We start from the raw sequence: 14724 nt of genomic DNA, 5'->3' as shown, positions 1-14724 counted from the left end.
CACATCAAGTCCAAATGCCTTTGTGTGGCAGGTCCCTCTTTGCTTGTTTCCCCTCATTTACCCCCTCTCACTGGCAAGTTATCCTAGCCTGGATAGCTAGGTAGCAATTACACCTTACTCACCATTTTAGTACTAAAAACTGAGTGATTTTGGACAAGTTTCTTTAGCTCTGGATCTCTATCACTTATCTCTAAGATGAATACAGTAGACTGAAATGGCTATAAATGTCCTCTTTAATTTGGTTGCTTTCTGAGTTCCCAAAGTCACTGTACAGCCATAGTGGCTAATTTGTTGGAATCATTGTTAAAGCCATCAAACAATTAAAAAATATGCTGGTAACGTTCTGTAGTATTTATTACTCTAAAAAAGAAACATCTTCTGAGACCAGAAAAATGAAAGAGGATGCTTCACAAAGTATATAAGTGGCTAAATTATTCTGCCTTCCTTTTAATAAAGGAGGATTTCAAAGCCCCCTAAAAATCACTGTTATTTACACATATGTGCTTTGATTTATTATTTTCACAAATTGCTTTCCTAGACAAACTTTATAGTTTTCTTTTATGATTCTCTTTTGTTAGGTGGGGGCTGCATTAGTTTCACATTGCTGCTGTAACAAGAGACATTGATTGTATTAGTTTTCCTGGTAAGATAAACAGAAGCACCACTTTACTCAAGATAGGGGTCCATCAGACCAAAGAACAGTTGCATCCAGTTCATCCAACTGATGAACTAATTGATTTATTGGGAATACTTGTAGGAGCATGTTGACTCAGGCAATTGTCTTCTCTATGTGTGCTTTCAGGGTGAGGAGGGGGTCTCATGAACTTTGAGGGGTCTCAAATAAATGTTTGAGTTGAAACTCAGGTGGCATAATTTCCCTCTAAACACCTGTGAGGATTCTAGAGCTGAAACCAAAGTTTGCTACCTTTTAACCCAGTGTTCTTAGCAATACCCTCCAACCCCCAAAGGCAATTACTAGACAGCATTAATCAACTAAAGTATGTTTGTATGCTTTCTTACAAAAATCTTGGGTTTCATATATGCTATTGATGTTTTAAAAGGCAGTGTTCATTTATTCATGCACATGTATTACAAACCTTTATCTTGTTGATGAGCAATTAAATCAACCAAAGTTAAAACCTTTTCTAGTCAATGGACATGCTCTAGCATGTCCAGCTGTGAAATAGTTATAAGCAGAACTCCGGTTTGCACATATTAATGAGCTCATTAGATATATATGAGCACTGGCTGTTCTTCTAAAGGGTGTGAGTTTGATTCCCAGCACCCACATAGCTGGCTGCTTATCCCTGCCTGTAACTCCAGTTGTAGGGCTTCTGAGCCACAATACAGACTGCATGTAGGCAGACCAATGATCATAAAATTTAAAAAAAGATCAGCTCAGAGGGCATCTCTAGAATCATCAGCCCTTCCTAAGAAAATAAGCCAAAGGCCACTCCCTGCAGTGAGAAGCTGCATCACTGGTTTGGGGAGCAGTATTGAATAAATGTCACTTACATATTTTTAAAAATGAATTTAGATTGCCGGTTCATTACTCAAAGGCCTTGTGACCTCAAACAATTTACTGTTTTCTGAGTTTTAACTTCCTTCTCTATAACTGCCGATGCTATAACTTGTTCCATGCTGTTTTTTTCAAATATTAAATGAGATATTTATGTAAATCAACATATAATGTGTTTGCAAAATCATTACTTTTGAATTTCCTACTGACTTATAGTCATCATCACAGATATGAATAGTAATTTGACCTTTACACATCCCTAGGAAAATCTCTGTAGAGGGAAATGTTTTGCTATGGAGTAGGCTGGACCATACAGACAGATGGCTCCTATCTCTATCAATATTGGCAGCTTTAAAAGCTTTATTTCTCTCATAGAGCACATGTTCTAAATAGAGGATGGGGTTGTGTTCAGTCTAGGGTTTGTGTTGAGTACAGATGTAACTCATCTTACTAACAGGAGACTGTAGGGCTTCCATCACTGAGGCAGCAGCCCTCCAAGCTGAGGTAGTCCGCTGCTCCAAGCTGGGACACCATTATATCAAGACATGACAGGCCAATGCACCCCTCCCCAAGTGTTGTGTCTAGCCCCTGAGCAGCAGGCCACTACAGCTTTAAGTGACTTGCTGCCAACCCCTCCTTCCCACCTCAGGGTGGTCAGCCTTTCCTTCCCTCCCCTGGGGCTGTGGAGACCAAGACAAATTGGAGGCTCCTGTCATCTTCTTAGTGGGAACTTTTCCTGACTCAGCCTACTGCTATGATGGGAGCTGACAGCTTTCCTGCCTCAGAAGGCCTATTGCCTTTGCAGGAGCTGCTCACAAGGGCAGCACCTCCTCTTCAATCTCTGTCAGCTATTGATGCTGCAGGGAAAGGCTTCTCTGCTGTGAACTCTTTGTAAATTCTGTATTTTGTAAACTTTATAACCCCTCAAGGAAAAACTGGACAGACCCCTGCCTGAGAAAGCTCCAGCAGCCCAGCTCCTCCCACAGACTTTTGTAACTGTTATCTCCAGTCCCTCAGTAGGACTCATCCAAAGTTATGCTAATTTGAGGTGAAAATTTGACAAAACACCACCAATTCCTGGGCAGGAGAACTGACCAATCCCCAAGCTTCCCACTAAAACCCATCAATCCCTGAGCAGGAGAACCAACCAATCCCTGAACAGGAAATCCCACAAATACCTAAGCTACCCAAGCTCAGGACTTGAAACCCACTCGACCCTCACTCTGGAAATCCCTTCCCTGGAAGCTGCAATGGCTGAAGGAGTGGGACTCAGGCTCCTAAGCTCCTCAGCTCCCCTGGGAGTTACAACATCTCTGCTGAGGCAGCCTCCTTTCAGAGCTGGGTGGTTCCTAGGCTCCCATGTCTCAGAATATCCTTGGGACACTCTCACCCCAGAGCAGTGTGATTCCTGGGCTTCCGAGTCCCAGGATATCTTTCCATCTGAGTACCAGAAAAACAAACCAAACAACGTTTGGTACAGTGACTCAGATACCCTTCCCTGGGGCTCTGCCCCACTTCAGAGCTGGGATACCTTCCCAGGCCTCAGAACTGCAGGTTTCCTGGACACCTTCTCACCAGATCAGGAAAGCTAACAACAGCAGAAACTACTTTAAATGTCAATAAAAACATTCTGAGAAGCATCTCTGGCATGCAAAGGCTGGTCAAGTCTAAAGCAGAGAACCTCATAATTACCCAGCAGCACAGCTGTGTATGAACAGCTAATGGCAGGGCACCTTTCCCTTGGTTTTAATGTGAACTGTTTGAGCTGCTGTTGTTTCCCCTTTTCAAAGCTGTGGTTAGACTAAGAACTAAGATGTTCTAGTGAACTTATCTTTTGAAGATTTTGTATTGTATTCTTACAATGAATGTTTTAATAACTTCGCTTTAGAGCACTGTGGAATTTGTTCACGCTCAGTGATCTAATAGTGTAGCTATTACTGACATCTTCCACAGGCACCACAGCCAACAAACGGCATGTGAGTGTCATCGTCCATTAAACCTCCCACAAGGTGGGTGTAAGAGATACAGAAAGATGCTTCCTCAGGGTCAAGAAAGTTGCAAACCACAAAGCAGAGAGCCAAAACCATTTTCCTAAAACCAATCTCTTCAACACAATGCTATTTACTTCCAGGTGTCTGAGTCTCTGAAACTCATCAAAATATTCCATAATACGTTGTTATGTTGAGAATTTCAGATTCTAAAACAGGTGAAGATGAAACCTTTGAAATAAGCATGAAACACTACAAGTCACCTGATTTTCAAATGGAAATCAGTACAGTGTACAGTACACGAGGAAATATATACCAGAAGGAAAAAACCATGAACTGAGAGGTTTATCTGTCAACATTCTTTCCAATGGGTTTGAAAACATTATTTTGTTCATGTGCCCCCCCTCCACCCCAGCATACCTTCTCTCCTAGGAAGTGGGAAACGATGTGTTAACTTCCATGCTCACATTCAGTGATGTGATGTTTTCCAATTTCAGGTTGACCATGGCATTCCCATCTCTGACTACTGGTTGCATGGTGTGTGTGTGTGTGTGTGTTTTATTGTTGTTTTTTTTTGTTTTTGTTTTTGTTTTTGTCCCTTTTGATTTTATAAGACAGGATTTCTCTGTGTAGCCATGGCTGTCCTGGACTCACTCTGTACACCAGGGTGGCTTTGAACTCACAGTGACCCACCTGCCTCTGCCTCCCTGAGTGCTGGGATTAAAGGTGTGTATCACCATGCCTGGCTTGGTTGCATGTTCCTAAGTTTTCTACTTTAGCTTCAAGAAGAAGGATCTGTGTCACATGAGCACTTGTTGATGAGACCACTGAGAGGGACTAGTCCTGGCTCTGTCATTCATTTCCCGTGTGGGACTACTAATGCTCTTTCATGGGATTGTGGGAAAGACGGAACAAGCATTGAGAGCACAGTCACAGCCAGGGAAATGCTGATTATTGAACTACTAAGTATTTTTAGTCCCTTAATTGTCTAAGGTGAAAACCGTATTCTCTGGTTTGGGTTTTGGGAAGTAACAGGCAGGTGTCGGGGATGTGGAGGCAAAAGCTCAGGGAACTACATGCTTCATATTTGCTTAGAATACACAATTTCCTAATTTATCCCCAACCCAATTTAGTATCCTTGATTGCCTCATTACAATAGCAGTCTTCTTGTTACTTTTCTTCCACGGTGCAGGTCTGTCTTTTAGAATGGTCTCACTATTTGCAAACTTGCCCAGCACATGAGGCATTCCTCATTCTGGAACTAAAAGTCCCTTGAATGCAGGCCCGGCCTACCTTTCCGCTTCACTTCCCACAGCTTACAGCAGTCTACTTCCTTCTTTGTTCCCCACACAGGCTTCTTAAGGTCTGCCTTTTCCATCTTCAAACCCTACCTGCCACAACGGCCATCCCCAGTTTCCTCTCCTCCCAGAGCCCCGAGACACGCACAGCTTCCATCCTGGAGCAGAAATAAAGGACGCCAGAGCCAAACACCAATTCACTACATCAGGGTGGAGTAAACTAAAAAAGCAGAGGTGTGGAGTTGAAGAAAGATTCCGAATTAAAATGTCTTAAACGGCTCAGTTATTTTCAAATTCATGTCTCGAGCACTAGTGCTACGATGAAATACTTCACACTTCCGTCCTCCTGGCTCCATAGTTCTGGGGCTCGGGAAGTCCAACCTCAAGCACAATGAGTTCTGTGTCTGCAAAGGACTACTCGGCTTCCGAGCCAGAGGGGAGGGACACGCTGTTCTCCTGTGGCTGAAAACTGTCGGGGTGGCAGGGGCTTGGGGAGGGGCACTGCCTGCTGCCTCTTTAAAATTACTTCCTCAAGGCTCTTCCTCTTCCTCTGATCCCCTTGGGTTTTAAGTTTTAACAAATACTGTTTTGGAATACCTCTATCAAACCACAGCACTCAGTACTAGCAAGCAAGGACTGGAGAAAAAAGAGAAGGGTTTGCTGTTACCAGCTTTAATTAAGTGTTGTGAAGATCAGAATGCTTGTGACAAAGCATTCTGCTTTGCTCAAGACAAAATAGCCTTATCATCTAGGTGGTTCTATTTCTTTTGTGTTTGTTTCTCTTTTTGGTTTTTCGAGACAGGGTTTCTCTGTGAGACTTGGCTGTCCTAGACTCACTTTGTAGACCAGGCTGGCCTCGAACTCACAGCGATCTGCCTGTCTCTGCCTCCTGAATGCTGGGATTAAAGGTGTGTGCTACCACGCCCAGCTGGTGAGAAATCTTGCATCATCCACAAAACTCAAGTCCAAGTGGATCAAAGACCTCAACATAAAACCAGATACACTAAATCTGTTAGAAGAGCAAGTGGGAAAGAGCCGTGAATGCATTGACACAGGAGACAACTTCCTAAACAGAATCTCAATAGTTAAGATCAACAATAAATGGGCCTTATGAAACTAAGAAGCTTCTGTAAGGCAAAGGACACTGTTAACAGAAAAAAACAACAGCCTAAAGACTGGGAAAAGATCTTCACCAACCCTATATCTGACAAAGGGCTACTACCCAAAATATATAAAGACCTCAAGAAATTAAACACCACCAAACCAAATAACCCAATTAAAAAATGTGGTACAGAGCTAAGGAGAGAATTCTCAACAGAGAGAGGAGTATCAAATGGCCAAGAAACACTTAAAGAAATGCTCAGTGTCCTTAGTCATTAGGGAAATACAAACAAACAAACAAACCTGAGATTCCATCTTTCATCCATCAGAATGGCTAAGGTAAAAACCAAGTGACAACACATGCTGGTGAGGATATGGAGGAAGGGGAACACTCCTTCATTGCTGGTGGGAGTGTAAAGTTGTATAATCACTTTGGAAATCAATTTGGCGCTTTCTCAAAAAACTGGGAATAGCTCTACCTCAAGACTCACCTGTACTACTCTAGGGCATCTAGCCAAAAGATGTCCCACCATATAAGGACATTTGCTCAATTATGTTCATAGCAGCTTTATTTGTAATACCCAGAATCTGGAGACAATCTAGATGCCCCTCAACTGAAGAATGGATAAAGAAACTGTGGTACATTTACACAATGGAATACTACTCAGCTATTAAAACAAGGAAATCTTGGAATTTGCAGGCAAATGGATAGAACTAGGAAAGATCATCCTGAGTGAGGTAACCCAGACCCAGAAAGACACACATGGTATATACTCACTTATAAGCAGATATTAGTCACATAATATAGGATAACAACACTTCAATACACAGACCTTCAGAAGTTAAATAACAAGGAGGACCCTAGGGAGGATGCTTGATTCAAATTCAGAAAGACAAATAGACACCGGAAGTGGGTGAAGACAAGGAGCAGGACAGGGAGCTTAACACAGAGGTCCTCTGAAAGACTCTATCCAGTGGGGGATTAAAGCTCACAGCCAGACTTTGGGGTGAAGTGAAGTGAAGTGAGTCTTATGGGAGAGTTGGAGGATAGAAAGATCTGGAGGGGTCAGGTCTCCATAAGGAGACCACTGGAGCCAACAAATCTGGCCCTGGGAGGCCTTCAGAGACTGACGTACCAACCAAGGACTATGCATGGTGAGGACCTAGACCCCCTGATCAGATGTAGTTGACAGGGAGCAGTCCCAAAATATGGGAAGTAGGGGCTACCACTGACATGGACTCTGGTGCCCACTCACTGATTACTTCTCCCTGATGGGGCGGCCTTACCAGTCCACAGAAGAAGATGCAGGCAGTGCTGATGAGACTTGATAGGCTGGGGTCAGATGACAGGGGAGGAGGGCTCCCCTTTCTGAGGACTAGAGGAGGAGGGAGGGGAGATGAGAAAGGGAGGGTAGGACTAGGAGGAGACTAGGGAAGAGCTACAATTGGGATGTACGGTGAATAAAAAAAAGAAATCTTGCATGATCCAAAGGGGGAAAAGGTAGAAAACAAAACAAGGAATTTCAGATTCATAACACTGAATTAATTTTAATAACAAAGGCATTTTCCTTTGGCCATAACTGTATTATTATAAAAAATTACTAAGCACATCCAATACTTTATCATAGCAAATGTACTGGGGTTCTGTCTGTAGTAGGACTTGAACCAGCATTAGGTAGAATCTGGCTATTTCTGTCATTATTGATACGGAACAGAGGCGGAGCTACTCCAGTAAAGCAGGAGAGGGATGCCCTCCGCACAGGGCCTGGAGGTGCTAATTAAGACTGTGTTACACTCATGACTGCAATGCAAGTGGGTGACACTGTAATAGCCATGCTGCACTAAGGGACTCTTTAGGAGGTGGGCTGGGTAGGAGATGTAGTTTGCAAGGGCTTCAAATGGATCCTGGCACAACAAAAATTTAGGTTGGGGTTGGAAAGCAATGGCTCTGTGGATGAAAGGGTTGTACAAACAGGAGGATATAAGTCAAACCCCGAACTCATGTAAACAGCAAGACGTGTATGTGTGTGTGATATCTGCAGTTCCAGTGCTCTCACTGAGAGATAAGAAGTGGAGACAGAATAATCCCTAGAAGTTGCAGACCAGCCTATCTGGTTTACAAAATGGAAAAACAAGATAGTGTCCCAAGCAAAGAGGAAGGCAAGGGCACCAAAGGTTGTCTTTCCATCTCTTGACAGTGGGGTAGCTCAAGCTTGCATCTACACACGCACACACACACACACACACACACACAGAGAGAGAGAGAGAGAGAGAGAGAGAGAGAGAGAGAGAGAGAGAGAGACACACACACACACACACACACACACACACACACACACACATGAGACAGACAGAGACAGAGAGACAGAGCTTGGTTTCTGATTAAAAAAAAAAAAAAAAAAAAAAGATAAGTTTAAGTCACTTAAGTGAACTATGAGAAACTTCCAATCAGAGAATTAGCTTCCAGACAGGCCCAGAACCCCTGGATTCCAATGCAACTTTGGGCAGATTATTCACCCGTTTTAGGGCACTATTTACTATTCTTAGTGCTTCCCATCGAAAACAAAAGGTGAACTAGTAGATTTCTAAGACAGCCTCCAGTCACTATTTTTATGTTCCAGTTTTTGCTTGAAGAACTATGAATCATTATAGTTCTGTTACTTCTACTGATCTTAAGTTTAGACTTTGTATATTTCCATGTGCCTAATTCTTAAAATCAGAACATGACTCAGAAGACTTAATTTTGACATATCCTGTCATAACCTGTAGTATTCTGTTCCTTTTGATGCACGTTTCTCTAAATTTTACCTATTTTTAAATGACTCTTTAGAATCATGATACTGACGACACTTCTAAAACCCAAGTTTACTCCTAATTCCCTCTTTATACATCAAAGATAGATTCTTTTTTTAATGGGGGCAGGAAGCACTAAGTAGTTGCTTAACAATTGGAAATTAATTTAGATACAAAAATTTGCCAGCTCTCTTGAATAAGCACACTGCGCTCTACCTGGGGAATTTTGAGTGCCCTGCTGGCAAAGCAAGAGCACACCACAGAATCTTGTGCTACCACTTTCCCATTTTTACTAGCCAGTTCTCCTAGTATGTTTCTTCTGTGAGTCAGCACACTAAACGGTACTGTGACAGACTCTGTTCTAGGAACTCACAATATAAGAAATGAAGAATGAGGTGTAACTATTGAATAATTTGAGTTACTGTGACAAGTGCATTTTCTTGAAGAAAAAAAAAAACAACTGACAAATTTGTTCACAGGGGAAGTTTCTGTTGAAAATAATACTTTAAACCCAAGATAATAACATCTAAAATAATGGCAAGAGCATCAAAGGAAAAAAGCCAAGAAGTCATTAACAATGTTAAGAGCCTATCTTTCTAAACAAAACTGTGTAAATCTCAAACACATCTAATTCATAAAGCTGCCTACTAGGTACAATGGTGGGAACCTTTATTTTTTGGCCTTCTGTATTAGAAAGCAGGAAGATTTTCTAGTTAACTACATGGTGACACCTACTGGTCAAATATATCACTGCCTATTTTTGTAAACATCCAAGAGAAGTATTAAAACAACAAAGACATTAGTCAACTTCCAGGTTAACATTAGAATTCCTTTTGAGTTGAGATTTTCACATTTGTGTATAGACTTTAATATAACATACTAAATTAGGCAACATATATGACAAATTGCTACTTTGTTGTTAGTTTTGATTAAGGACACTCAGCCCTGGCATCAGGCTCCTTTCCTCCAAGACTTGGAGGGTCCTGATAAGAAGACAGAGAGCCAACTCCAATTCTGGACATGCAACAGCTTCCTCTGCTTGGTGTTTGGGACCAAACACCAAGTACCTATAATCCTGAGGACCTATTATCTGAAATGATGATAAAAGGACTGGTATTTTCATGTCATTTTTGGAATTATTCAGTTCTTGCAACTCACAGTGTCAGAAATGTAGCTATCAGCTTAAGCTTGAATAGTCAGTCTTTAACGTGTTTTTTTAAATGGACTTAAAATGTCGGCCAGGCTCTTATACCCCTAAATGTTATTTTTCTTTTTCATTGCCTCATCTCTAATTTGTTAGAAGAAACCTGGCAAATATTAGTAGTCTTATCAACATTTGTTTTCTAATATGCTAAAAGCATTTTGCCACTTGGAGACACTGTCTTGAGTCAATGTTGAGTTTGAGCATCTGCATAAAATTACACTTGACTCTAAGGAACACTATAAATAGAGAGCAGTCTAAAAGCTAAGCGGTCATCTGCTCCAGATTAATTGCCTCTTCCAGGTCACTAATTCATGCTCCAGTGTCCCGGGAGAGTTCATTTATTTCTCATGAGTGACCACTTGACTCTGAGAAGGCATTTTAACTTACCCAGCTTAATACAGAACAAATCTTATTACTCCAACTTAGTTACACAGCAATAAACATAGCTTCCCTTCTCTTCCCCAGATGGTTTACTCAGTGCTGGACTCGTCTCCTTTTTGTGACCCTACAAGTAATTTAACTCAATTTGAATCGCAATAAACCTTCAATTTTCAATTAAGACAGTGTGACATTTGAGTTTATATTTTTGAAAACAAAAATTTTAAACAAGAGTAAGTAAAAGCACATCTCTGTGACAAATGGATCTTATGCCCTTTGCAGTCAAATGGGAATATAGAAAAACAACATTCTTCTAAAAAGATTGCTGATTTTAATTTTGAGGCTTTTAGTCACAGGAGGTATGCTGGCAATCAATGTACAGGAACGAAGAACACCCAAGGGCAAAATTCTGAAACAAACGCATGCAGAGCCATGGAGGTGATCTTTACGCTCAAAGCACTTGTTTTCCAGGTTACTCAAAGCTCTTTTCAGTTTCATTAAATATTAACATTTAGAAACCATGTTTAGTATTTCAATGTTTTTCATAATCTTATTGTTAAATATAACTACTATTTGACTAGCGACTGCTGTCATTCACGTAAGATCAACAGAGTTAGCAAAACAGAGGATAGTAGGATTAATTTTAAATTTCAGAACAGAAATTTCTAATATAAGTAAATGCCATTTAATATATAGGAGCCAGGCAGCATATTTCAGAAGACACCCCATTTCAACTGTGCTGATAAAACAAAACAGCGCAACAATTTCAATTGGCTGAGGTAGGCTGAAGCTGTAGGGAGATCTCCCTGCAGAGAGCTACTGGATCACTGTGCTCCAGGACAAAGCTCCAGTTTGACTTCAACTAATCTGAAGTTATGATTCTGAACCATCCTTAGGTTCACTAAACATGAACTCTGTAAGCATTCTTCCGGTGACAAAAATGGGCCTTTGAGGTACTCTTGAAAGATGTATAACGGTGGCTTTATGTCGTTCCAAAGCGCCAAAGCCACAACTGTAGAAAGTGGCCTATACAGTTACAAAAGGGCATGGACATAAACCAGAGTCTAAAAAGCTTAATAACTGTCCTTATATTGATACAGGGACACAAAATCTTTATTCTAGACAATGTAAGCAGTAGCTTAAATGTATGTAACCCCGAATAAAGTAAAATTAAAGCAGTTAGAACATTTTATTCTGAACAAAGAGATCAAAGCAGACGTAAGAACACCTCGATCTTGTCTAGCCCTATTTTACTGTATAGGAACAAAGTGTTTCTGACTATTGTCACTTCATATGAACATACCAAAAGTAAAGCTGTGACTGTGTCCACCGTTCATGGAGTAACTCACTACAACAAATTGCCAGGTCTGTTCACAGGGGAACCTACAAGGGCGACAGCACCGAGAATCCTGGCAGATAATTTAATTATCTAGGGGCTAAGAGGGTTTTGGGAATCTTTTATAATTCTTACAAAAATTAATTATGTCTTACACAAAAAGTAAAGCATGTACAACATAATATTGCAAGAAAGTTTAAATGCTTTATAAATTTGATATTTTAATAGCAGCACCAATGCATAGTTGAAGTTACACTGAAATATTTTTTTAAAAGAAACTTGTAATTTGATTTCAAAATCCTATGAGTTAACTGCAAATCTTAGAGTCTTTTGAAGAAGTGGAGTAGTTTTAAGTTCCTTTGCTGAAATTAGAATTTTTAAAAATAGTTCCTACCACTGTTTAAAGAACAGATTTGGTTGTTCTTTTAAATCTTTTAATTATACCACACATATTAAAAAAGTACATGTAAGTTTGCACAATTACATCACTTAAGTAGTCACCCAAATCCAGAAAAGAGATTACCAACATCCCTGACTCCTTTTTCTGTTTTGGGCTAGTCAGTTTTGGTTATGGGAAAGAAACCACCATCAGCACACTGGTCACTGTAAAGAAGGAAAGGTTCACTTGGGCAGTGCCAGCCAGCTTAGGTGGTCCACAGGTTTGGTCCTGTAGCAGCACTGTTTATCATGGTGGGGTCAAGTGAGAGAGGAAGCTTATTCATTTCATGTGGCCAGAGGCGGAGACATGAAGGGACCTTACCCATCACTTAGCTTCTTCCTACCAGTGAGCCTTTGGGGACACTCCAGATCCAGCAGCACTGCCTGCCCTGCCTGGGTAATCGCTGACCTGGCAGCAGCAGCTGCTGTTTGACTGCTTTGGAATTCTTTCCTGTGATTTCTTCCCATTTGCTCTAAGTAATCATAAACATTTTTGCATTATTTTATTTACCAACCCATTTATGAGTTAGCCTGCTGACACAATTAGTCCAGGTTCATGAGCATTTCAGCTGTTTCTTACTTTAGCAACTTATGATTGGTGTACTTTTACATAACTGAAGCACCATCAGAGGTGTCATAGAGTACATGCAGTTAGTTCAGCTGGGTGCATGCGTCACCCCAAAGTGTAACTGCTAGGTCTTCAGATATGGAGAGCCTAAGAATTATCAGTTTTCTGGTGTTTTTTTTAAAGCTCCTACCACTTGCTCTCTGCCAAAATTTGGTATAATTTTTCATTTTAGCCATTCTGGAGGGCATGTAGATTTAATTGTATTTCTGATGTTTAATGAGACAGAATGTGTATTTATTGACCATCTGAATATCTTTCTTTGTAAAATTTTTTATTTTATTTTATTTTAGCTTACCAGTTTTAGGGCTTATCAAGGTGACCATGAGTCTTCTGTTAGCTGTGGACACTGCGCGTGTCTCTGTGTGTGTGTGTGTGTGTGTGTGTGTGTGTGTGTGTGTGTGTGTGTGTGTGTGTGTGTGTGTGTAATCTTTAATTCTTAGTTGCATTCTTCACTCTTCATGACGGGGTTTGATCAAAGCCTAGTTTTAATACAATCAGATTGATCAAATTTCCTTTGCAGTTATACTGTTTTTAAAAACCTTTTGGAGAAAACCTGTCTTGAAAACAAAACCAAGAACAAAATCAAAAAAATTCAAGCAACCACCACCACCACCAACAACAACAAAGCCACATACTATTGAAGTTATTTAAATAAAACAGTGATTGTTTCTCAAAAAACAAACAAAACCACAAAGCAACAACAAAATAAAATAAAACAAACTTTTTGCCTACTCTAGGTTCACAAATGCAATTTTCTTGCTAAAGCTTTAATTGTAGACCTACAGCCCATTGGGAAATAACTGGTGTATGTAGTGGAACGTACATGTGACAACCCACTCCTTTCCTCCATTGGCTAGCCCACAACACATCCTGAAAAGACTGCTCCTTCTCACTGTACTGCCATTCTAGCCATCAACAACCAACCAACCAACCAACCAACCACTTCATGTGTTCTGTGGAGGAGGGATGTGGCAGGAGGTGGTTATAACCTGGAGGAATAATTTCAAGCCAAATGCTCAAAGTCTTATTCTAAGTGTTTGTAACTGGTAGAACTTACAGGTACACTGCTAACATGAAGGGGACAGAGAACTACCAAGGTTTAAAATGTCCCATTAGTAACATAGGGAGCTTGGTGCTGTTTTACTAGAGTTGGGTTTTACTTCCCAAATATGAGAGGCAAAACTTAAGACCAAACAAACCCAAAATCTCAAATTGTTTTCTGTGTAGAGCAAAATTATATGGTGTTAACCAAAGACTATATATTATAAGAGAAAGAAAAGATAAAATTCAAATAGTGTGGAGTTAAGCAAGTACTATCCTACCCAGGGAAGAGAAAAGAGCAGTAGGGGTAAAGCAGTCAGGACGGCTAACTATTACAGAAGTCCACGAATTGATCTGCACCTGATAAATCATTCCTAATGTAAAATCCCAGAGCCTTCATTTCATCTTTGTCTGTAATACAGTCAATCCATAGTATCTTTTTATTTCCTTAAATACTTCTTTCACCCACTGCTGCTATATTTTAGAATGTACCAATGGTTCAACCCCCTTACTCAGAAAGCTGAAAGCTAAAAGCAAAACAACAAAACACTGATACTCAAGCCCCCATGGGTTAATGAAATTAATCTGTGAATGTGGAGGTAAATTATGAAGCACTCATAATTGAGTTGTGGTAGAAAGTACCATGGAACAGTGGTTCTCAAGTGCAGGCAAAGCTGCTAGAAAAAATGTTATACTTGGCTATAACTGACTGCAAAAAATAAAGTATTTTGTCCCTTAATATAATTTTGCTTTATTTGGAAACATTTTTGTTACCTCAGGGGTTTGTATCTAAGTAGGCAGAGGCCAGGGTGATGCTAAACAAACCATACCCTGTATTGAATAGGCCCCCAAATAAAGACTTATCCACTCAAAGTCTAAGTAGTACAGAGGTGGATACACTCTACTTTGGAGCAATAATAGAACCAGCCCAAAGAAAAATGCAAATTTTTGTTCAAGTATAAGAATTCAGTTGATGTTAAAAGTGATGGAAGCTCAAGAA

The sequence above is a fragment of the Acomys russatus genome, chromosome 24 (assembly GCF_903995435.1).
Source record: "Acomys russatus chromosome 24, mAcoRus1.1, whole genome shotgun sequence".
NCBI classification, from domain to species: domain Eukaryota; kingdom Metazoa; phylum Chordata; class Mammalia; order Rodentia; family Muridae; genus Acomys; species Acomys russatus.
Note: the sequence above shows the minus strand (reverse complement) of the source record.